Source organism: Somniosus microcephalus, chromosome 4, assembly GCF_052327205.1.
Source record: "Somniosus microcephalus isolate GS21.2 chromosome 4, FLI_Smic_1.0, whole genome shotgun sequence".
Lineage (NCBI taxonomy): Eukaryota > Metazoa > Chordata > Chondrichthyes > Squaliformes > Somniosidae > Somniosus > Somniosus microcephalus.
Window position 1 is genome coordinate 192,464,767 of NC_140990.1, and position 24,269 is coordinate 192,489,035.

Sequence of the window (24,269 nt, forward strand, 5' to 3'; positions counted from 1 at the left end):
TGATTTGCCCGCTATTTTTAGACTGTGGCCCCTGGTTCTGTGCTCCCCTGCCATTGGAAACATTCTCTCTGAATTCAGCCTGTCCAGGCCTGCCATAATTTTATATGTTTCGATGAGATCCCCTCTCAATCTTCTAAACTCCAGTGAGTACAAGCCCAAACTATTCAATCTCTCCTCGTAGGTCATTCCCGCCATTCCAGGTATCAGCCTGGTGAATCGCCGCTGCACTCTTTCCATGGCAAGAACATCCTTCCGCAGATGGGGCGACCAAAACTGTACACAATACTCCAGATGCGGTCTCACCAGCACCTTGTACAGCTGTAGTAAGGTATCCCTATTCCTATACTCGAACCCCCTTGATATGAAGGCCAACATACCATTTGCCTTCTTAATCGCCTGTTGCACCTGCATGCTCTCCTTCAGTGACTGGTGCACAAGAACACCCAGGTCCCTCTGCACTTCCCCATCTCCCAATCTATTGCCATTTAGATAATAATCCACCCTCCTCATCTCGTCTGATCTGCCCGTTTGTGGCCTGTGTGTCCTGTGTGCTTTCGAATCGGGTTCCGTTCTCCTCCCGCGTTTGGCCCCGGTGTAATGGGCGTCCTTGGTGTTCAGCGGCGCGGGGAGTGGGAAGAGAGCCTGCCACGAGGCCAGGGCACAAGAACGAGAGGCAGGAGCAAGAGCTAAGAGTCAAGAGCCAAGAGAACGATCACCACTGATGGGCCTACAATTATACCCGGTTCTTCATTCTTTATCTGCGCGCCAAATCGGGTCAGTCCTTTGTCTAACTTTTGGCAGGCTCGTTTAAAATTATTGCAGCCATTTACTTTAACGACTGCTGGAGTGGTTGTCTCCGTGTTTAATGGCCTCGATGTCCTGGTTGTTTGTAATTTCTTAATTGTCCCCATCCTGACTTGATGGCTACTGTGAGCTGTTACCGATTAAATATGCAGAAACCTAATGGCCTCGATTTAGGCCCATTCTAACTTGATCTGTTTCAAGGTGAATGAATGCATATTCTGTGTTTGCTTTAGCTGTCTGGCTCCACAAAGTCTCTTCACAGATTCATGCATTTTAAGTTTCGTTTCAGGTTTGAAAAAGTGCCTGCCTTTTCTGCAGGGCCTTGCTTTTAAAATCATGTACTTTTGGTCACAAGGTTGCAGAAGCCATTTTGGGTACCCTGGTTTTAATAACTTGTCCATACAGGGTCCCTTTATCCATAACTTTGGGGAATGTGGGAATTTTGAGAACCCTACACTCCCCCTGTTGATACTAAACTTGCTTTAAGTATCATCCTGATGAGGTGAGCAAAATTTCCGACCCTCCATAGTCAATGTTCCCCTGCAATTACCTATCTAAGATACCCACGGCACATGCATTTCCCATTCTGTAAAAATGTAGTGTACATAAGCATACATAGAATAACTACAGTCATTTACACACATCCAAGCATGGAGGGGTCCAACACCCCTGCACCACTTGGTACACATACATCTTTATTAAAACAACACGTTGAAAATCTTTATTAAAAACAACAAAACACAAAAAAAACAACAATCTTTACTCAGAAATAAAAAAAATTCAAACAGATGTATCTCCCTCCACCTTAACATAATGTTCCTTCCAGGTCCTTTGGTTTCGGAATTCTAGTATTTGACTTTTTCCCTTGCACTGAGTGCATACTAGGTACAATACTATCCCCAGCTGGCAAACCATGAGGGTGTGGGAAGCCAGCCTAATCCACGAAGGGACCGCTATATTATTGAAAATGTCCCACCAGGGTGGGATCACAATGTCCAATATCTTAGCCCTTATCTCTACCGTCTTCTGCTCTAATGTGTAGAAATGTTTCTGCGAGACTATTACTGCTTTGAGTATCTTGGTAAGATGTTCTGGGAGAGGGGGGATTTCATAGCCGAAATGCGCTACGTGCTTTTGCAGGTTGGTAAAATTCTCCTTCACAGTGAGGTGAACAGTGGAGGGTTCAGGAATGGGGACAATCGTTCCTGAACCACTTGAACTTCTGCCTCGGGTTTAAAGCAGAAACTGCTGTCATTTACCGGACACCAGCTATGCTGTCCATGCTGGTAGTGGGGCGCACCTGTGGTGACACAATATGTCCCACCTCCTATATAGCCTACCTGTGGGGGAACATGGCCTTGTGCCATTGCTTCCATGGTACAATTTATAGGTTGTGCGCCAACAGCTTTAAACCCGCACTGTGATTTTGAATAGGTGTTCAAGTGCTGGGGACACATGATTATGTGTGCTCCCCAGCTCCGGCACCCCGAGAGGTCAGTACCTCTCATAGCGTGCTCCCACTTTATGATGTAAGGTGGGACCGCTGCGAAACGAATGTGTGCACCCGCTTGAATGACTCCAATGTTCTCTGACCTGTATACCGGTGCGGGTTGGGCTGTCCCACCCATGACCGGCATTCTTACCACTATACCCATGATGGTGTGGTTGGACCGCCCACAATCCACTGGGACTGGGTAGGCCTCCGAAGCTAGCTGGAGTTGACACGGGCTTAAGGCATTCTCAAACGGATGGAGGGCTGCAAGGTGTTTGTTGTTGATCCAGGAGGGGACTAAACCCTGTTTTAAATCCTCCAGATTACTGCGGCCCTCGCCCAGCAATCATGCCCCGTACAGCACGCACACCTCGTTCTGTGCAGCCTGGTCGGAAGCATTTCTGTCCTCTCTTATGAGGGCATTTACAGTCTTTGTGTGCTTTTCCAGCTCGGCTATAATTTCTTTTAAATGGACCATCATGGCCTGGTCCTCATGTAACTCCGAGCCTACTATCTTGTTCTCATCCATCAATATTGTTGTGTATGTACCTTTAAGAGAAGAACTGATTCTATACTGCAGTACCGGCAGTGAACACCCCTGTATATAAAGCCATAGCAGGCTTCTGTATTTCAGTCTTGAGTTCCCCTCTGTTCAGTAAATACCTGTTTTATTGTTCTCCTGCAGTCCGAGCATTATTGATACCCGGACACTACACTGGCAACGGGCATGTTTGAACTCACCTGCAGTACTGCATCACCTCACGGGGATCTTTTCCCTGAAGAGAAGCTTCTTGGAGGTCGAAGTCAGAACGGTGGGCGTCGACCGCGGGCAAATGCCCAGGGATCCATCGGAGAGTTGCAGGGGAGGCTGTGGAGAGCTGGGCCTGGCTCCCCAGTCGAGGTGTTCCAGCAAGTCATGCTGGTAGCAGGTAGTGCGCTGACCCTTCCGGACTGCGGCGGGCTCGGGCTCGATCGAGCGGCTCTGCAAAGGGGCCATGCAGCGTCGTCGGGAGGAAGAGAGAGAGAGAGGGTGGAGTGCACAGGGCGTGGTCGGTGCTCAAGAACCGGGCAGCGTGGAGAGGATAGAACGAGGGGAAGGAAAAGTGATACGCGCCGAAGCCGCGGGTCGCCGCCATTACCCTGTAGAATGCTAGGAGCAGCGTGGCAGCAAGGGGAAGAAGGAAAAGCGTGGGAGGCACCATTTTATTCCATTGGGGAAGAAGGAAAAGCGTGGGAGGCGCCATTTTAAATCACTCAAGATGCCGAAGAGTGGCAGTATCACTGCTTTCGACAACGAGGTAGAAGACTGGACCATGTATGTGGAAAGAATTGAAGTGTACTGCGAGGCAAATGAGGTGGCCGATGGAAAGAAGGCGTCGGTATTATTAAATTTGATGGGCGCGAGAACGTACGGCCTATTGAGGAATTTAATTACCCCAGCTAAACCAATGGAGAAAAGTTTTGAAGAGATTGTTAATATCTTACAGGAACACCTAAACCCTACACCGCTGCTGATAGCAGAAAGATTCAAGTTCCATAAAAGAAACCAGCACAAAGATGAGAGCAATGCTGACTATCTTACGGAACTACGCAAGTTATCGAAGCACTGCCAGTTCGGAGCAGGACTGGCAGACACCTTGCAGGATAAGTTTGTCTGCGAGCTCCAGAGTGAAGGAACCCAGAAACGACTACTTTCGGAAAAGGACCTGACGCTAGAACAGGTTTTCAGCGTGGCAGTATCCTACGAAGCAGCAGCACGGGGAGCTGCGGAAATACAACAGAAACCACAAGAATACAGCACTAACGAAATGGCGTATGGAGCAGAAAAGTGCTATCACTGCGGCAGAACAACCCATGACCAGAAGGACTGCTGGTTTAAGGACAAAGTATGCAGGCAATGTGGGAAAATGGGACACATAGCAAGAGTCTGCAGGTCGGGAAAGAAAACCAACACTACAAGAACTACTAAGGAAAAGTACAAGAAAGTAAAGAAATTGACAGACAGTAGTTCGGAAGATCAGGAGAGTGATAAGGACTCCGGGAGCAGGAGACTAAGTTGTCTAAAGTTACACAACGTGATCGCAAAGGAGGATCACCGAACCATTTGGGTCACCCTCATGATAGCATGGTCCCCAGTAAAGATGGAACTGGACACAGGATCAGCCCTAACTGTCATGAATCGACGAGACTATGAGCGGCTATTCTCACACATACCCTTGAAGGACACGTCCATTGTATTGAAGACATACACGGGGCAAAAAGCCTACCCCAGAGGAAAAATAAGGGTGCCAGTTGAATACAACGGCAAGGAAACATAGAAATTGTATCTATATATACTACAAGATGGAGGACCACCATTATTGGGACGTGAATGGATCCGAAAAATACAATTGGATTGGCATTCCATTCAGGCGCTAACTGTGACTGATAAAAAGGATGATGACGTCACACCTGGATGACTGTCAAAGATTCTAACTGACGCGAAAGAGATGTTCCAACAGGGACTTGGGACTCTAATAGGAGTAACGGCAACGATAAATATCGAAGATAACGCAAACCCAAAATTTTTTAAGGGATCCGCCCAGCCGTTGAAGCAGAGCTGGAGAGTCTGGAGCATTTGGGTGTGCTGTCCAAGGTGGACTGGAGCGAGTGGGCCACACCCATCGTTCCTGTAATGAAGAAATCATTGAGCAGCACGCCTGGGGAACCGAAGAAGGTTCGCATCTGTGGGGACTTCAAGGTAACTGAGAACCCAGTCCTGCAAACAGTACAATATCCATTTCCATGGATAGAAGATATTTTTGCCTCACTATCTGGAGGGAAACACTTTACAAAGATTGATCTGGCCCAAGCGTATCTACAAATGGAGGTGGAAGAAGCATTTAGGAAATACCTCACGATAAACACGCACAAAGGCCTTTATCAGTACAATCGACTGGTATTCGGGGTAGCATCAGCCCCGGCTATTTGGCAGAGGGCGATGGAACAAGTCCTGCAAGGGATCCCGGGGACCCAGTGTTATTTGGACGGCATCCTGGTTACGGGCGAAAATGACAGTGAACACCTTGCCAACCTGGAGCAGGTGCTCACGAGATTACAGGAATATGGGCTACGAGCCAACCGCCCCAAATGCGCGTTCTTCAGGAGACAAATCTCGTATTGTGGCCACATGATTGATGAGGAAGGGTTGCATAAGTCGCCGGACAAGATTGAGGCTGTAGTCAAGGCTCCAGCACTGGAAAATGTGTCGCAACTGAAGTCGTTCCTCGGGTTGGTGAACTACTACCATAAGTTCTTGCCGAATTTATCTACAATTCTGCACCCACTGAACGCCCTGCTGCAAACTGGAGTAACATGGAAATGGAGTGATGAGTGTAAGCGTGCCTTTCAGAAATGTAAATGCCTAATCACTTCAAAAGAAGTGTTGGCCCACTACAATCCAACACTACCAATTCGGTTAGCATGTGATGCGTCTCCCTATGGCATCGGAGCGGTGCTGTCGCACAAATTCCTTGACGGTTCAGAGAGGCCAATAGCCTTTGCGTCGCGCTCGTTAACCTCAGCCGAGCGTAACTATGCCCAGATTGACAGGGAGGCCCTCAGCCTGGTGTGGGGGGGGGGGGGTGGTGGTGAAGAAGTTCAATCACTATCTGCACGGGCAGAAATTCACCCTACTGACTGATCATCAGCCCCTGGTCTCCATTTTTAACCCAAAGAAAGAAGGACGTTCCGGTGATGATGTGCGGGTTAGGTTGATTGGCCATGATAAAAATTGACCCTTAGTGTTAGGGGGGATTAAATACGTGGGGTTACGGGGTTACGGGGATAGGGCTTGAGTGGGATGGTTGTCGGTGTAGGGACCGGGTGCTAGGGTTTGGATGATCAGCCATGATCTCGTTGAATGGCGGAGCAGGCTCGAAGGGCCAAATGGCCTACTCCTGCTCCTATCTTCTATGTTTCTATGACGGCGCAATGGCTGCAAAGATGGTCACTTTTTCTAGGGGCACATCAGTACGACATAGAGTACAAGGGTACGAAACAGCATGGAAACGCTGATGGGCTGTCGTGCCTACCGTTGCCTACGGTAGAGGAAGCACCTGCAGTGGACCCTGTTGAGATATTCCATGCGACCATAGTCGAATGTCTACCTGTTACAAACTCAAGTATAGAGAAGGAAACCTGAAATGACCCGACACTCTCTCGGGTCTATGATTTGACGGTGAAGGGATGGCCAGCACATGGCGACTCACTGTTGCCAGCATTCTCGCCAAGGAGAGAACAGCTGTCAGTGTGCTGAGGGACCTTGATGTGTGGATCCCGAGTGGTAATTCCACCCAAGTTGAGAGATAGAGCGCTCAATGAGCTTCATGAGGGTCATCTGGGAGGGGTAAAAATGAAAAGCCTAGCCAGGGCGTTTGTGTGGTGGCTGGGAATCGATAAAGAAATCGAGGATATGACCAAGAGATGCACAGGATGCCAGAAGGTCCAAAACGCTCCACCACAGGCCCCGCTACATCCATGGGAGTGGCCCTCATCTCCATGGCAACGGGTACACATTGATTTTGCTGGTCCATTTATGGACCCAATGTTCCTAATCGCTGTGGACGCCCCGAAATGGCCAGAGGTCATCAAAATGTCCTCCAACATCACGGAGAAAACTATTGCAGTCCTACGGACCATCTTCGCCAGGAATGGCTTGCCAGAACAGATTTGCTCCGACAATGGCCCACAGTTTGTGTCAGAGGATTTCCGGAGGTTTCTGAGGAATAATGGGGTGAAGCTTTACACATCTGCCCCATATCATCCAGCCACAAATGGATTGGCTGAGAGGTTTGTTCAGACCTTTAAAAAAGCAATAAAGGCAATGCATAATGACGACATACCACTACAACACAAGGTGGATAATTTCTTGTTTGCTTACCGGAATGCGACATATGCAGTCACCAACCAAGCTCCAGCCATAATGTTCTTCAACCGAAGGCTAAGATGTCGCCTGGATTTGCTCAAACCAAACATAAGACGAGATGTTGAGGATAAGCAATTCCAGCACATAAATGAGAAGCCAACCAGGAGCTTCAAGATAGGGCAACCAGTCTTGGCCCGCGATTACCGAACAGAAAAATGGCAGCCAGGAACGATATGCACACAGCAGGGACCACTAATGTACACAGTGGACGTTGGAGAGAGCATCGTGAGATGCCATGCTGACCAGATTCTAGAGTCACAGGAACAAGCCAAACCCATACCACGAGCAGGTGCACCTGGTAATCAACCCGAAGTACAGATTGCATCTACCTCAGAAGCAGTGGTATTGGAAGCTGACGAACCAACCAATGACAATGAGCCAGAATCAACTCCGCCGCAAGAACAGGATGCTCGAGAAAGGCGCTATCCAGTCAGGATCAGGAAGCCTCCTCAAAGACTGAACTTATAAATGATTATTTCAGTTGATGTATATAGAACAGAGAAAATTGTAATTGTAATTAGTTATTATTAATTGTTAAATGAATGTTATGTACTGTTTATCTAAAAGGGGAGGAATTATTGTGTATGTACCTTTAAGAGAAGAACTGATTCTATACTGCAGTACCGGCAGTGACCACCCCTGTATATAAAGCCATAGCAGGCTTCTGTATTTCAGTCTTGAGTTCCCCTCTGTTCAGTAAATACCTGTTTTATTGTTCTCCTGCAGTCCGAGTATTATTGATACCCGGACACTACAAATATCTTCCTCAACTGTGTTTTTAAACCGTTTACCTGGGTCTGCAACTCTATGTCATCCAAACTGTTGATAACAGAGGACCCTGTGTTAATCGCAGTAAAAACATCATTCCATACTCCCCTTCTTTGTCTCCCCGTATTACCAAAGTGCTCGCGGTGTGTGGTGTACAGTTCGGTTTTGTCGACATTAGCGAAATCAAACTCGTAAAACTTCTTAAACATGTCCTTTAACAGTGCCTGGTATAGCTGCTCTGTCTTGTTGGAGCACCACTCCGGTAAGTCTACCTCGGTAAGATTTAAAATCACGGAGGCTACCGCGTAGTGTGCCCCCTGGTATAGTACCTGATCTGTAGGCACCAGTACCTGCCCATTCCCTGGTCCCTTGGTGGTGGTGGGGCACCCCTCCCTGCATGTTCTTGCTGCCTGGGTCGTGGGCAGGGGCTTGCGGGGGCGGGTCACAAGTTCAGTGGCATTCACTGGGATCGGGGAGTATGGGACTGCACACGCCTTCAGGCTGGAATCCCACTCCACCCCCTTCCCGGCATCTTGCCATTGCCAGTGGAAAATGATGGATATGCCTGAGGGGCAGGCCTTCTCTGACCCCCACATACAGACATAAATCCCCATATCCGGTTCCCACCACTTGTCCCAGCACACACTCAATCCCCCATGAGTCCCTGTAATCATCCGATGGGTATTGTTCCCCAATTGTTCCCACCTGACTGCGGGGTTTCCCATATTTCTGCTCAGTTTCCTGAGCCACCACCACCTATCCAGAGGAATCATTCCTTTGCATGTTAAACATACACATTTCCCCACGGTGACGCTGACCCTTGTGGCAATGACCTGTACCCTGGGGCACAGGAGGGAGGCCTCCCCGTACGTGAACCCGGTCTGGTTGGAGTACTGAGTCGAATTGGACCCCAGCCACCCTGGCCACCTTCCCTCATGGAAGTAAACGGCGAGCTCCTCCGCATCCCGTTCGCCACTTCTGTCGGTAACTATTGGTGCTCTCTCTCCCGAGCACCCATAGATGTGGGAGTCCTTCACGTCACCTCGCTTTCCAACGCTCATCCCTATAAGGGCGAGTAGGAGTATGCCCCCCCTTCATTCTCAAATTCTTTCCTGCAAAGATACACAAGAGCATATAGCCAGGTCCCGAGGAGATTCTCTGGCTTGGGTGAAGCATAGTTGAGTCTCGCGACCTCGACTTAAATACAAACATTCTTAAAAATACTACTACTGTATTTAAAACTACCCATCACCATATCTAAATTTAAACCAAACACCCAAACTTAACAATATAAACTTACGTAAACTATGTACATCCGTCGCCCGTCTCCAGGTGGCCAGGCTAATCCCTGTTCGGGCTGCGGCACACCGCTCCCTTCGGTGTGGCCGCACTGTCCTGTACCTTCGGTCCCTCGCAGCCTATGGCTGCTGGCTGGGGACCTCTGTCCTTGGACTTCCCCCTAACTCGGGAGCCTGTCCCTTTAAAATGTGGAGCTGGTGACCACGGTTTCCTTGGCTGGGGCGTCCGTGGGGACCTTCTGAGGACTTTGGCGGATGGGGTTTTAACCCGAACCGCTGCCCCCTCCGGTGCGGTCTGTGGGCTTACCACTGCCGCTGGCTGGGGGTCCTCACCCTTAGGTCCCAAATCTGGGTCAGGGGCGGGGTCTTCGCCCTCAGGTCCCTCCTCCTCTAAACTTGGGTCAGGGACGGGATTTTTGCTCTCGGGTCCCTCCTCATCTATATCCCAGAAGAGTGGGGGAGTGTCCCAAGCGGTGAGTGGAATGGCCCCTCCCCTTAAGCAAGCCACAGCGCCTGCCTGTGCAGTCTTTGAACTCGCTCCCGCTGCAAGCTGAGGATTTCTATCCTCAGACCCTACCCCAAATGGCTGTTTTCTCTTTTTGGGTTTAAACAGTTTACACTGATTAATATGGAACCATTTGGTGCGCCGAGACATCTTAATGGCGTATACCATGGGGCTGGCCTTGTCTACAATGCTGTAGGGCCCCATGTATAATGGTTCCAGACTCCCTACTCGAGCATAATTCCTCACCATGACCTGATCCCCTACCTCCCACTTGTGGTGTTTTCGGGGTTCTAACAGCAATCGGTTACTCCAATGCTGCTTTCCCATGTTCCCAGCCGCCTGCTCGTGGACCTGTTTAAGGTGCTCAACGAGGTTTCGGGCGAACCTGTCCTGGTTTACCTCTCTGAGCTGACCCTCCGTGAGCACCGGGGCTAGTACATGGGTGGGGGTCCGCATAACTTTGCCAGTCATCAGCTCGTATGGGGAGTATCCCGTGCTTTTTGACTGGCTGGCCCGAATCCCCATCAGGACCAACGGTAGGACCTCCGCCCATTTCTAGGCGAGTCCACCGTCGAGTCTACCGTCTCTTTCCTCAGCCTTTCCTTTAAGGTCCTATTCATTCTCTCCACAATCCCTGATGACTGTGGGTTGTGGGCCACGTGCCACTTCCCCTCAATGCCTAGGAGCATAAGGGTATTCTGCATTACCTGCCCGGTAAAATTACTCCCTTGGTCGGGCTCCACATACTGTGGTAGCCCCCACCGCGAGAACACTTCACGGACCAGGATCCTGGCAGTACCCAGAGCTGTGGCTGTTCTGCAGGGGAAGGCTTCTACCCATTTCGTGAACACATCTACCAGGACTAGGCAGTGCTTATAGCCTCCCTGGGCGGTGGGCAGGGGCCTGATGTAGTCGACCTGTATCGACTGCCATGGTCCCTCTACCCTCCTGATGTGTCCCATAGGTACCTTCCTTTTGTGGGGGTCAGGGTTATTAGCAGCGCACACCAGACAGCCAGCGCAGAACTCGCGGACATCTTCCCTGAGTCCCGGCCACCATCCCGCCTCTTCCACCCGCTACCAGGTGGTCTCAGGCCCGGGATGCCCCTCTCCTGGACCATCATAGGCCAGTTGAAGGAATTCCCTTCAATGTTACTGCTGCACAACCCACTGTTCCCCCTGGAACAGCATGCCCTCTTTCACGGAGAGTGTTGCTGTGCCGTAAGTACCCTCTACCCCTTTTCCCTCAGTCACTGCGCTGAGGGCTGCCTTGAGGACGGGATATTGGGCTTGGACCGTCTTATGGTCTGGGGCTAAAGCTACCCCTGCACTCCCTTGTGTCCTGTCCCTACCTCTGACTGCTGCCATGGGTCTGGACCCATGTGGGTCCCAGAAAGTGCCTGCGCGGGCACCCTCCTTGGCGAGCATGTCAGCCTGCTGGTTGCCTTGGCTACGGGGTTCTGTGGAGGAATAGGCTTTCACCTTATGGATGAAAACCTCGCCTTCCTCCCCCATTGCTGCTAGGAGCTTTTCCAGCAGGGGTTTCACTGTGAGGGGTCTTCCATCGGCGGAGGTGTATCCGCGGCGGGAGCAGATGGCCAGGTACTCCGTACACGAATTTCACGTAAACATGCTGTCCGAGCAAATCGTGTATGGGGTGGGGAAGATTTCGGGGTGTGTAACGACGTACACCACCACGGACAGTGCAGCCTGCTGGGTGCTCATGGTGCTGGGGAGCTTAATTGCCAGGTCAATGTTTGCTGCTGGGTCATAAATTCCACACCCTGTGAAGCACTCGCCAGCAGAAACCATGCTGGAGCCGTCCACATAGATCTCGCGGCCCATGGGGTGTATCCCGGCCCGTAAACCTATGTCCACTTCCCAAACCCCTTCAATGGAACACCGATGGGCTGTTCCAGGATATACCAGGTTGGCTGCGAGCTTTAGCTCACAGAGACCCTTCACCTTAAGGTCCATCTGTGAGAGGAGCAGGGACCAGCGAGCAATGCGGGCACTGCTCACTGTTCCATCCTTGATCCTCCCATCCAGGAGCATCTGGGTGGGTGTGTGATGGGTGAGGAGGGTGATGGGAGAGGTGCCTGTGAAGATCAGCAATCTTTTCACAGCCCAATGTGTGGCCAAGAGGTGCCTCTCACAGTTGGAGTAGCTCCTCTCCACATCTGTGAGTATCCTGGAGGAGTAGACCACCGGCCTTAGCCTGCCATGCCGCTCTTGGAGCAGCACAGCACTCAGGCTGTCCCCGCTGGCTGCTACCTCCAGGAAAACTCTTTGCCCCCATCTATGGCCCCTAGAGCTGGTGCGGTCTGCAAGTCCTTCTTGAGCTTGACAAATGCTGCCTGGCAACCCTCATCCCAAGCCCACTCCACTCCCTTGTGTAGGAGTCGGAGCAGGGGGGCTGCTGTGGCTGCATAGTCTTGAATAAAATCCCTGCAGTACCCGGTTAGCCCTAGAAACGACCTCACACCCGTGACTGTGTTGGGGACTGGTAACTCTTGTACCGCTTCTCTCCTAGCCTTATCTATGGCCCTTTCTCCAGCGCACACGGTCAGGCCCAGGAATTTAACCTGCTGCTGGCCGATCTGCGCTTTCTTGGGGTTTACCTTTAAACCCTTTTGCCCGAGCAGCTCCAGCAGTTCGGCCAATAGTGGGCCATGCTTCTCTCTCGAATCAGTGAACAGGAGCAGGTCATCCACATACTGCACCAACTGTCTGGGCTGGATAAAATCCTTTAAACTGTTTGCCATGCACTGATGGAAAATGCTGGGGCTGTTGTGGAAGCCCTGAGGCAAACAGTTCCAGGTGTACTGTTGCCCTTTAAAGGTAAAGGCAAACTTGTACTGATCCTCCCTCCTTAAAGGGATGGACCAAAACCCGTTGGAAGTATCCAGCACCATGAACGTGGTCGCGGATGCTGGGATACTCCCTTTCAGGTCGGCAACTGCTGCTACCGTGGGTGCACAGGCTGGGATGCTCCTGTTGAGCACCCGATAGTCCACCGTGGCCCTCCAGGAATTGTCCGGCTTTCTAACCGGCCACAGTGGAGAGTTTATGTGGGTGGCTATCGGTCTCAGAACCCTCTGCTGTACTAAGGAGAACATGGCTGCTTCCATGTCTGTCTCCGCTTCCCTGATTTTGTGGTCGGGCCATGGGGTCCCCGTCTACACTGACCTCAAACCCGTTGACCCTCCAGCAGTCGTGTTTGTGTGTGACAAATGTGGCTAGGTGGGCCTGCACAAATGCCTGGAACTCCTTTGGGGTGTTACTGACCATGAGCTCGAGGTTATAACCCTCTTTGGGCTTCATGGTGCATAGGGTCCCTTTCCCTTCTTTCCCTGGGATTACTACCACCTCGCCGTCCTTTCCTGTATTTGCCCCCCCATAGGCAATGATTTCTTAAATCGACCAGGATACCGTGGCCTACAATAAAGTCGGCTCCCAGGACCCCTCTTCCACCCTCCACTTCCCATTTCATCAGGACACAGGTCCACTTAGAGCGGAGTGGTCCTAAACGAATGGCGAGCGGGATGGAAAATGAGCCGGCCTGTTCCCTGCCTGTGAATCCTGACAGATTGTATGGGACCCCGTTAGATAGAGGTGAGGTGGTGGGGTTAGCTGAATGGACCACGGTGCATGATGCCCCCGTACCCAACAGATAGGTCCCCTTCACCTTTTCTACCTCTGTGGTGTATGTGCCTTTAAGAGCCCCCTGTGTACTGTAATGCCGGTAATGGCCACTCGGGCTATATAAGCCTGTATAGTGTCTTGTATCTGTTAGTTCACCTCCAGACTTTGTTCAGTAAACACCTGTGAAACCAACTCCTGCATTCCGTGTCTCCATTAACACACGGATACAACAGTGGCGACGAATTGGAAACGGACTTACCTGCAATTCGGCAGCACCTCAAGGAGATCGATTCCTCAGACGAAAGTCGAAGAAAAACAAGAAAGAAAAAAAAAACTGTGGTTTCACCAGCTAGCCGAGCTGGTGGCAGGTACTGCAATAATCCTTCCTGGGCAGCGGGCTGGGGCTCCATCGGCTGGCTCTGCAGCGGGGCCGAGCAGCGAAGGCGGAGGCAAACAGAGACAGAGGGTGGAGCACTCGGGAGACGGCCGGCGCTGCAAAGCAGGTCGGCGTTCGGATCAAGCAGAGGGAGGGAAAAGTCCCAGAGAGTCTGGCGGGAACGAGTCTCCACCTATTAAAAATACCTATGTAAATAACCGCGGAGAACAGCGTTGTCAGCAGCGGCAGCGGTGGGAAAGCGCGGGAGGCGCCATTTTTTTCTGCGGGGAAGAAAGGAAAGCGCGGGAGGCGCCATTTGTTTTTCAGGATGCCTAAGACTGGCAATGTTACTGCTTTCGATAGCGATGTAGAGGATTGGACCACATATGTGGAAAGAGTGGAGGTATATTGCACGACAAATGAAATAGAGGATGATAAAAAGGCATCAGTACTTCTAAATCTAATGGGCGCAAGGACATATGGGCTGTTATGAAACTTAATCACTCCAGCCAAACCGAAGGACAAGAATTTTAAGGAGATTGTTGGTACCCTACAGGAGCACTTAAACCCAACACCGCTGCTGATAGGGGAATGATTCAAATTCTTCAGGAGGAATCAGCACAAGAATGAAAGTAACGCTGATTACCTCACCGAATTACAGAAGCTGTCCAAGCACTGCCAATTCGGGGCAGGACTGGCAGATTCTCTTTGAGACAAATTCGTCTGCGGTCTCCTAAGTGAAGGAACACAGAAAAGGCTACTATCTGAGAAAGATTTGATACTGGACAAGGCTTTCAGTGTGGCTGTATCATACGAAGCAGCCGCAAGAGGAGCTGCAGAGATACAGCAAAAGCCACAGGACTTCGGCACCCATGAAATGACACGGGGTTTCGAGAGATGTTATCGCTGCGGCAGATCCACCCATGACCAGAGGGACTGCTGGTTCAAGGACAAAGCATGCAGGCAATGTGGAAAGATTGGACACATTGCACGTGTATGCCGATCTGGAAACAAAAAAATCCACGGACAGGAAAAAAATCAATAAGGAAAAGTACAGAAAAGTACAAATGATGATGGACAGTAGCTCCGAAGACCAGAAGAGCGATAGCGACTCCGGAAACAAGAGACGAAGCTGTCTCAAATTACATAATGTAATTGCCAAAGGAGATTACCAGGCCATTTGGGTTACCCTCACAATAGCGGGGTCCCCAGTTAAAATGGAGCTAGATACAGGATCAGCTCTGACCGTCATAAGTCGACGGGATTACGAGCGGCTATTTCCGCATATACCTTTGAAAGACACATCCATTATCTTGAAAACATATACGGGGCAGAAAGTATACCCCAAAGGGAAAATAAGGGTGCCTGTTGTATACAACGGCAAGGAAATACAGAAGTTGTATTTATACGTTCTGCAAGATGGTGGTCCACCGCTGTTGGGACGTGAATGGATCAGGAAGATACATTTAAACTGGCACTCCATTCAGGCACTGACGGTGACCAGTAAGAAAAAAAATGATGATGACGTCATACCTGAACGATTAAAAGATATCTTGGCCAACGCCAAGGAAGTGTTTCAACAGGAACTAGGAACCTTGAAAGGCGTCACCGCCTCAATAAAAGTGGAAGGTGCGGCAATTCCCAAGTTTTTTAAGGCAAGGCCGGTGCCATACGCAATTCGTCCAGCAGTTGAGGCAGAGCTGGAGAATTTGGAAAAGGCAGGCGTATTATCCAAGATAGATTGGAGCGAGTGGGCAACACCCATCGTCCCGGTCATGAAGAAAACGTTGAATAATGATAAATCTGAAGAACAGAGAAAAATTCGCATCTGTGGGGACTTCAAGGTGACTGTAAACCCGGTCCTTCACATGATACAGTATCCTCTTCCGAGGATAGAAGATATTTTTGCCTCACTATCCGGAGGGAAACGTTTCACCAAAATTGACTTGGCACAGGCATATCTACAGATGGAGGTTGAGGAGGCCTCTAAAAAGTATCTCATGATAAATACACACAAAGGCCTGTACCAGTACAGTCGACTGGTTTTCGGAGTAGCATCAGCTCCAGCTATCTGGCAAAGAGCTATGGAGCAAGTCCTCCAAGGGATTCCGGGGACTCAATGCTACCTAGACGACATCCTTGTAACAGGAGAAAACGACAACGAGCACCTTGCCAATTTGGAGCAGGTGCTCACTAGGCTGAGAGAACGGGGCCTACGAGCAAAGCGCCCCAAGTGCGAATTTTTCCAGAAACAAATATCATATTGTGGCCACATAATTAACAAGGAAGGGTTGCATAAGTCACCTGAAAAAATTGAAGCGGTCATAAAAGCCCCAGCACCTGAAAATGTCTCACAATTAAGGTCGTTCCTGGGATTGATAAATTACTATCATAAATTTTTACCGAACTTGTCAACTCTTCTGCACCCTCTTAATGAACTGCTACAAACGGGAGTAATTTGGAAATGGAGCGAAGACTGTAAACGTGCCTTCCATAAATGCAAAGGCTTGATCACGTCCAAGGAAGTTTTGGCTCATTACACCCCATCGCTGCCAATCAGACTGGCGTGCGATGCATCCCCTTACGGCGTAGGAGCAGTTTTATTGCATAGATTCCCTGATGGCTCGGAGCGGCCGATAGCTTTTGCGTCACGCTCATTGAACTCAGCTGAGCGTAACTATGCCCAGATCGACAGGGAAGCACTCAGCCTGGTATGGGGAGTGAAGAAATTCAACCATTACCTACACGGACAAAAATTTACCTTGTTGACTGACCATCAACCCCTCGTCTCCATATTCAACCCTAAAAAGGGTGTTCCCATTATGACAGCACAAAGGCTACAGAGGTGGTCCCTTTTCCTAGGGCCACACCAATATGACATAGAATACAAAGGATCAAAACAGCATGGGAATGCTGACGGTTTATCGCGCCTACCGTTGCCAACGGTAGAAGAGGCACCTACAGTGGACCCAGTGGAGATGTTCCACTGAACCATAGTGGAATGTCTACCAGTAACAAATTCTGCCATTGAAAAGGAAATGAGAAATGACCCGACTCTCTCACAAGTCTACGATTTAACGGTGAAGGGATGGCCAGCACATGGCGAACCACTGTTGCCAGCATTCTCGCAAAGAAGAGAACAGCTGTCAGTGTGCCGAGGAACCTTGATGTGTGGATCCAGAGTGGTGATTCCACCCAAACTCCAGGATAAAGTGCTAAAGGAGCTTCACGAGGGGCATCTGTGTGGAGTGAAAATGAAGAACCTAGCCAGAGCGTTTGTGTGGTGTCCAGGTATTGATGGAGACATCGAAGAAATGATCAAGAGCTGCCTAGGATGCCAGAAGGTCCAAAACGCCCCACCACAAGCCCCTCTACATCCATGGAAGTGGCCCTCATCTCCATGGCAAAGGGTACACATCGACTTTGCTGGTCCATTTATGGACTCAATGTTCTTAATCGCGGTTGATGCACACTCCAAGTGGCCGGAGGTAATAAAGATGTCCTCCACCACCACGGAAAAAACCATCACAGTATTAAGGGCCATATTTGCCAGGAATGGGCTGCCGGAACAGATCTGTTCTGATAATGGACCGCAATTTGTGTCCGAAGAATTCAGGAAGTTCTTAAAAAACAATGGGGTTAAGCACTACACGTCCGCCCCATACCATCCCGCCACCAATGGATTGGCTGAAAGGTTTGTCCAGACCTTCAAGAAGGCCATAAAGGCCATGGGTAATGAAGACATAAATCTACAGCATAAGGTAGATAACTTCTTGTTTGCACACAGGAATGCAACACATGTGGTTACAAACCAAACTTCCGCCATGATGTTCTTCAATAGAAGCCTAAGATGCCGGCTGGATTTGATCAAGCCAAACATCAGAAGGGACGTGGAGAACCGGCAATTTCAAGACATGAATGAAAGGCCAACTAGAACCTTCCAGATAGGTCAACAAGTTTTGGCTCGGGACTACCGTACCGAGAAATGGCAGCCTGGAACTATTTGCACACGACTAGGACCGCTGATGTATACCGTGGACATTGGAGAAAGCATAATAAGGCGCCATGCTGACCAGATCATAGAGTCATCCGAAAAGGGACAACCTACACCACAACTCTATACGCCTAATGATGAAGCAGAGATACCCATAGTATCTACCTCCGATCCGTTGATACTGGAACCAGATGAACCCGACACTTGCATTCAAGCCGAATCGACCTTGCCAAAAGAACCTACTACACCACCAAAAACTACTACACCACCGAGGCGTTATCCGGACCCAGTCAGGAAGCCTCCAGAGAGACTGACTTATAATTGATTAACTGCAGCAAATGTGTAGATTATTGTTCTTGTAACATGTTAATTAATGATTACTTAAAATGTTATGTACTGGCTGTCTAAAAGGGGAGGAATTGTGGTGTATGTGCCTTTAAGAGCCCCCTGTGTACTGTAATGCCGGTAATGGCCACTCGGGCTATATAAGCCTGTATAGTGTCTTGTATCTGTTAGTTCACCTCCAGACTTTGTTCAGTAAACACCTGTGAAACCAACTCCTGCATTCCGTGTCTCCATTAACACATGGATACAACAACCTCCATCTCCACAAGGGGTCTTTTCCATTCAACGTACTGAAGGGAACACAGGTAAACAGGCTGCGCTGGGTCTAGTCAGGGCTGTGGGTTGGATGGGGCTGATGTGGTCAGAGCACCGGTAGCGGCTGCTACTCTCCCGTGGCCAGTCAATAAGGACCTCATTGTGTCCAAAAATGACTCGACCGTGGTGGGAGGGATTCCTGCCTTCACCTTTAGGGCTGGGGCTGTGGAATTCTTTCCCTTGTTGTCTTTCCAAGGGTTTTTGCACTCCTTCCTCCAGTGTCCGTCCTTCCCACACCCGTAGCAATTCATTTTTGTGTTGGGGGGGTTATACCATTCCTGATGCCACTCTTTCCTACCCTGTCCGGGTTTTACCTCATGCACCTTACATAAGAACATAAGAACATAAGAAATAGGAGCAGGAGTAGGCCAATCGGCCCCTCGAGCCTGCTCCGCCATTCAATAAGATCATGGCTGATCTGATCCTAACTGCCAATCCACTCTCACAGAACCATCTCCTGCATCTAACAGAATTAGACACACGAAATAGGAGCAGGATCAGGCTACACGGCCCCTGGGCCCGCTCCGCTACACACAGGGCCATGAACGATCCGAACCTAGACTCATGTCCAAATTCCTGCCCGCTCCCCGTAACCCTTAATTCCCTTTACTTCTAGGAAACTGTCTATTTCTGTTTTAAATTTATGTAATGATGTAGCTTCTACAGCTTTTTGGGGCAGCATATTCCATGGACCTACCACCCTCTGAGTGAAGCAGTTCCTCCTCATCTCAGTTTTGAAAGAGCAGCCCCTTATTCTAAGACTATGCCCCCTAGTTCTAGTTTCACCCATCATCGGGAACATCTTCCCTGCATCCACCTGATCCAACCCCTTCACAATCTTATATGTTTCAATAAGATCGCCTCTCATTCTTCTGAACTCCAATGAGTAGAGTCCCAATCTACTCAACCTCTCCTCATATGTCCATCCCCTCATCCCCGGGATTAACCGAGTGAACCTTCTTTGTACTGACTCGAGAGCAAGTATGTCCTTTCTTAAGTATGGACACCAAAACTGTATGCAGTATTCCAGGTGCGGTCTCACCAATACCTTGTACAACTGAAGCAATACCTCCCTATTTTTATATTCTATCCCCCTAGCAATGAAAGCCAACATTCCATTGGCCTTCTTAATCACTTGCTGCACCTGCATACTAACCTTTTGAGTTTCGTGCACCAGGACCCCCAGGTCCCTTTGTACTTCAGTACTTTCCAGTTTCTTGCCATTAAGATAATAACTTGCTCTACGATTTTTCCTGCCAATGTTAAGTATGTGTATTGTATTGAACAATTAACACAAAGACTTAAATGTATAACTCAAACAGGTCTTTACTGGTTGGAGGTAGGGACTATACATAGGTCTTTACTTCATGCCCACAGGCGGGAACTGAGGGGAGATCAGTACCCACAGTACTATTTATACCCCTATGGCCAGGAGTGGTACTGCGTATCACTACGCCCAACAAGTAGTGCAGTCCTGTCCATAGGTTCAAAGTAGCACACATATTACATACACAACATTCCTCCCTTCCTAGCTTTACAGTCATCTCCCCATTTAACATAACGTAATAACATATATACATATATAACTTCAGGTTTACATAACAGAATAACATAGATACATAGATAACTTCATGTCAAAACAGATCACAGATTCAGTCTCTGCGGAAAACAGTTCACAGATTCAATCTCTGTGGTGGAGTCGGTTCACGTTGCTGGAGTGACTCATTCAATAGTCCTTCCATGGATTTAACAGTTTGAACTTCCGAACTGAATTGGCTCCGTTCGGAGGGACCACGTGTGTGATCTGGTAGAGGTAATAATGGTTCAGATGGGTCATCTTCTGTTTCGACTTTTCCTTTTCTGCTTCTTGGAGACTCTCTGGGCTCCACTGTCAGCTGCCAGCTGCATGCGCAGTTCCTCCTTCTCTCCCTCCTTTTTCCGTAGTAGAGCCACCTTCTCCCGATGTTCCGTAGACTTTCGGTTCTCCTCCATGATTTCTGTATGGTGGGAGTCGAAGTTACAAGTTGGGCAGGACAGGACATAGTAATATTCGGTGTCGTCCTGATCTAGGCCAGCGAGAGGGTCTTCTATTTCCTCCATACCCAGCTGGGCGTTAGCCAGCTTTTGTTCCAAGTCCAGACATCTTTCCTGAAGAGACTTCTTCATGCGTACCTCTTCATCCAGCTTTTTCTGGGCTTTCAGCAAGTCGTTTACTAATGACCTCATTTGAGATTTTACTACTTCAACTTCTTTTGGAGATTGATTGATCGGACTATTCAATCTCTCTACCGGAGCAGCTGTTTCAGCGGTCTGTTGTTCTACGTTGACGTGAGTCAGCGTACTTTTGGCATCCAAGGGCTGCTCTGTTGCAGTCATCTCAGTCTGTGTTGCCACCTCAGCTCTTCCAATAACCTTTGAGAGCTCCGAACCCCTTTCGTTTGAATATTGAAGTTCGTGTTCAAGTTTTTCCCATTTCAGAGTCCTGTCCTTCAGCATATGCAGGAGTTGGCTGACCGTTAACTCCTCTGACATCAGACGTTTTGTGTGCTCCTGCTCCATTTTCTCCATCAGCTGCTTCTGTTGTCTTTCCAGATTCTCCAACTCTATATCAAAGAACTCTTTCGTTGCATTCAACTCTTGCTCACAACGGCGAAGCATTTGTTCTAATTGCTGTTGTAGTTTGAAATGGAGTTGAGTTCGAGCCCGGTGTCCCTCAGAAATGGGCACATCAGTAGACTTGCCAGACTCAGAATCCACAGTTAAACTATGTTGTTGTTGCTCAGTGGAATTCTGTGCTGAAACTTTGTCTTTTGCACCTGAGTTGGGCTTACCATCATCCGTTCCAGAGTCTGGGCCGACTATCTTCACCGAGTTCTCACTCGTTATTGTTTGTAGGAAATGCCAGTCCATATTCATTTTCCTAATCCACTCCCATCCTAGTAGTGGAGGACCTCCTTCAGATATCACATATAAGTCCATTATTTGACTGTCTTCGCCCTTGTGGACCACTGCAACCTCTATTTTCCCGATGGGGTATAACTCTTTGCCCCGTGTATGTTTTCAATATAATCCCCGTATCCTGTAGGGGAATATGTTGGAATAACTTTCCGTAATCTTTCTTATTTATGACCGTCAATGCCGATCCAGTGTCCAATTCCAGTTTTACTTGGACTCCTTCTATCTGAAGAGTGACCCAAATTGTCTGGAGGTCTGCACCCTTACCAGCGTTGAGTACTCTTAAGCTAGCCAGTTCATTACAGCTTAAGCTAGCCAGTTCATTACTGCTAGCATCTGAATCGGACTCCTGTTCGGTCACCTTGTGTACCTTTGCGTATTTTCCTTGCGGTGACTTCTTGTTGCTGGTCTTCTTCCCTGACCTGCATACTCTAGCTATATGTCCAAGCCTACCACAAGTTCTACATTCTTGGTTTTTAAACCAACACTGGTTCTGATCATGAGTTGTCTTTCCACAACGATAACATTTGCCAGAACTCACACCCAATTTGTGTGCACTGAGCTCCGGTGACCGTAGCTGCATTACTGCCGTGCCTCTCGCTGCGGCTTCGTGTGCTGCTGCCATAGTGACCGCCTTCTCAAGCGTCAGCTCATTCTCCTCGAGCAGTCGCTTTTGTGTATCCTGTTTAAATAAACCACACACAAATTTGTCTCGAAGTGCCTCTGTCAGTCCCGTTCCAAACTGGCAATATTTCGCTAATTTACGCAATTCCAGCAAATAATCAGCATTGCTTTCATGCTGTAGCTGCCTTCTGTCGTAAAATTTAAATCGTTCCGCTAGCATCAGCGGCGTGGGGTTTAGATGATCTTTCAGGACAGTAACAATCTCATCGAACGTCTTATCCGCCGGTTCATCTGGTGATAACAGGTGTTTCACTTGCCCGTATGTCTTCGCACCCATTAAATTTAATAATGTTAAAGCTTTATCTTGGTCATGAATTTTATTGGCCTTACAATAATTTTTTACTCTTTCAACATATATGGCCCAATCTTCGAGGTCACTATCAAAGGTGCTAATATTCCCGTGTTTAGGCATTGTAGATTTGCAATTTCTCAGATTTTATTTTGTTTACTTGTTATCAAAGATGGCGGCTTCCCGCTCTTGCCGTCGTCCTCCGCCCACAAAATGGCGGTTTTCCCGCGCTTGGCCGTCTTCACCCGTCCCCCGACGCCGTCTCCCTTCAGCCCCCGAGTGCGGCCCTTATCTTTGGTTCCGATCGCTGGCCCGCGCTGCGCCTCGCACTTGAAGCGGCTCCCGGCCTCTGGCTCACCCGCTCACGCGGCTCTTGCTTGCTCGCTCCCTCCCGGGCTCTGGCTTACCCGCTCGCGCGTTTCACCGCGGCTCTTATCAGGGATTGCGATCGCCCTTATCTTCTCCAACTTCCCCAGCCCTGTCTTTGCAGCCAACACTGCACGGCTTACCCCACCACCTAGGTTGAACAAGGAAACTGCAGAAAGACTTCTGTCAGTCGCTGGAAGCTGTCAGGATGTTTGCTGCACTCCAGTGCTCAGTCGCTGATGGAGGCTTCAGAGTCCTAAAGCCTGTCGCTTCTAGTGGGGTGGTGATGTTTGAAACCTCTCTTCAACTGCCGCAGGGTAAGAACCTGACTCGTTGCCAGTGTTAAGTATGTGTATTGTATTGAACAATTAACACAAAGACTTAAACGTATAACTCAAACAGGTCTTTACTGGTTGGAGGTAGGGACTATACATAGGTCTTTACTTCATGCCACAGGCGGGAACTGAGGGGAGATCAGTACCCACAGTACTATTTATACCCCTATGGCCAGGAGTGGTACTGCGTATCACTACACCCAACAAGTAGTGCAGTCCTGTCCATAGGTTCAAAGTAGCACACATATTACATACACAACAGCCAAAGTGCATAACCTCACACTTTCCAGTATTGTATTCCATCTGCCAAATCTCTGCCCACTTACTTAGCCTGTCTATGTCCCCTTGAAGGTTTTTTATGTCCTCCTCACTCACTACTTTCCCCCCCATCTTAGTATCATCTGCAAACTTTGATAGGTTACACTCGGTCCCCTCCTCCAAATCGTTAATATAGATTGTAAAGAGTTGGGGACCCAGCACTGACCCCTGCGGAACACCACTAGTTACTGCTTGCCAGTCTGAGAATGAACCATTTATCCCAACTCTCTGCCTTCTGTTAGATAGCCAGTCCTCTATCCATGCCAGAATATTACCCCCAATCCCGTGATTTTTTATCTTAAGCAATAATCTTTTGTGTGGCACCTTGTCAAATGCCTTTTGGAAGTCTGAATACACTACGTCCACTGGTTCCCCTTTATCCACCCTATATGTTACTTCCTCAAAGAACTCCAGCAAATTTGTCAAACATGACTTCCCCTTCATAAAACCATGCTGACTTTGTCCTATTAAATTATGATTATCCAAATGTCCTGTTACTGTCTCCTTAATAATCGACTCCAATATTTTACCTACCAAAGATGTTAGGCTAACCGATCTATAGTTTCCAGCCTTCTGTCTACTGCCCTTTTTAAATAAGGGTGTTACATTAGCAGTTTTCCAGTCTGCCGGGACCATTGCCGAGTCCAGGGAGTTTTGGAAAATTATTACCAATGCATCCACAATCCCTCCCGCCACTTCCCTCAAGACCCTAGGATGTAAGCCATCAGGTCCAGGTGATTTATCCGCCTTGAGTCCCATTATTTTACCGAGTACCACTTCCTTAGTGATTTTGATCGTGTTTAGCTCCTCCCCCC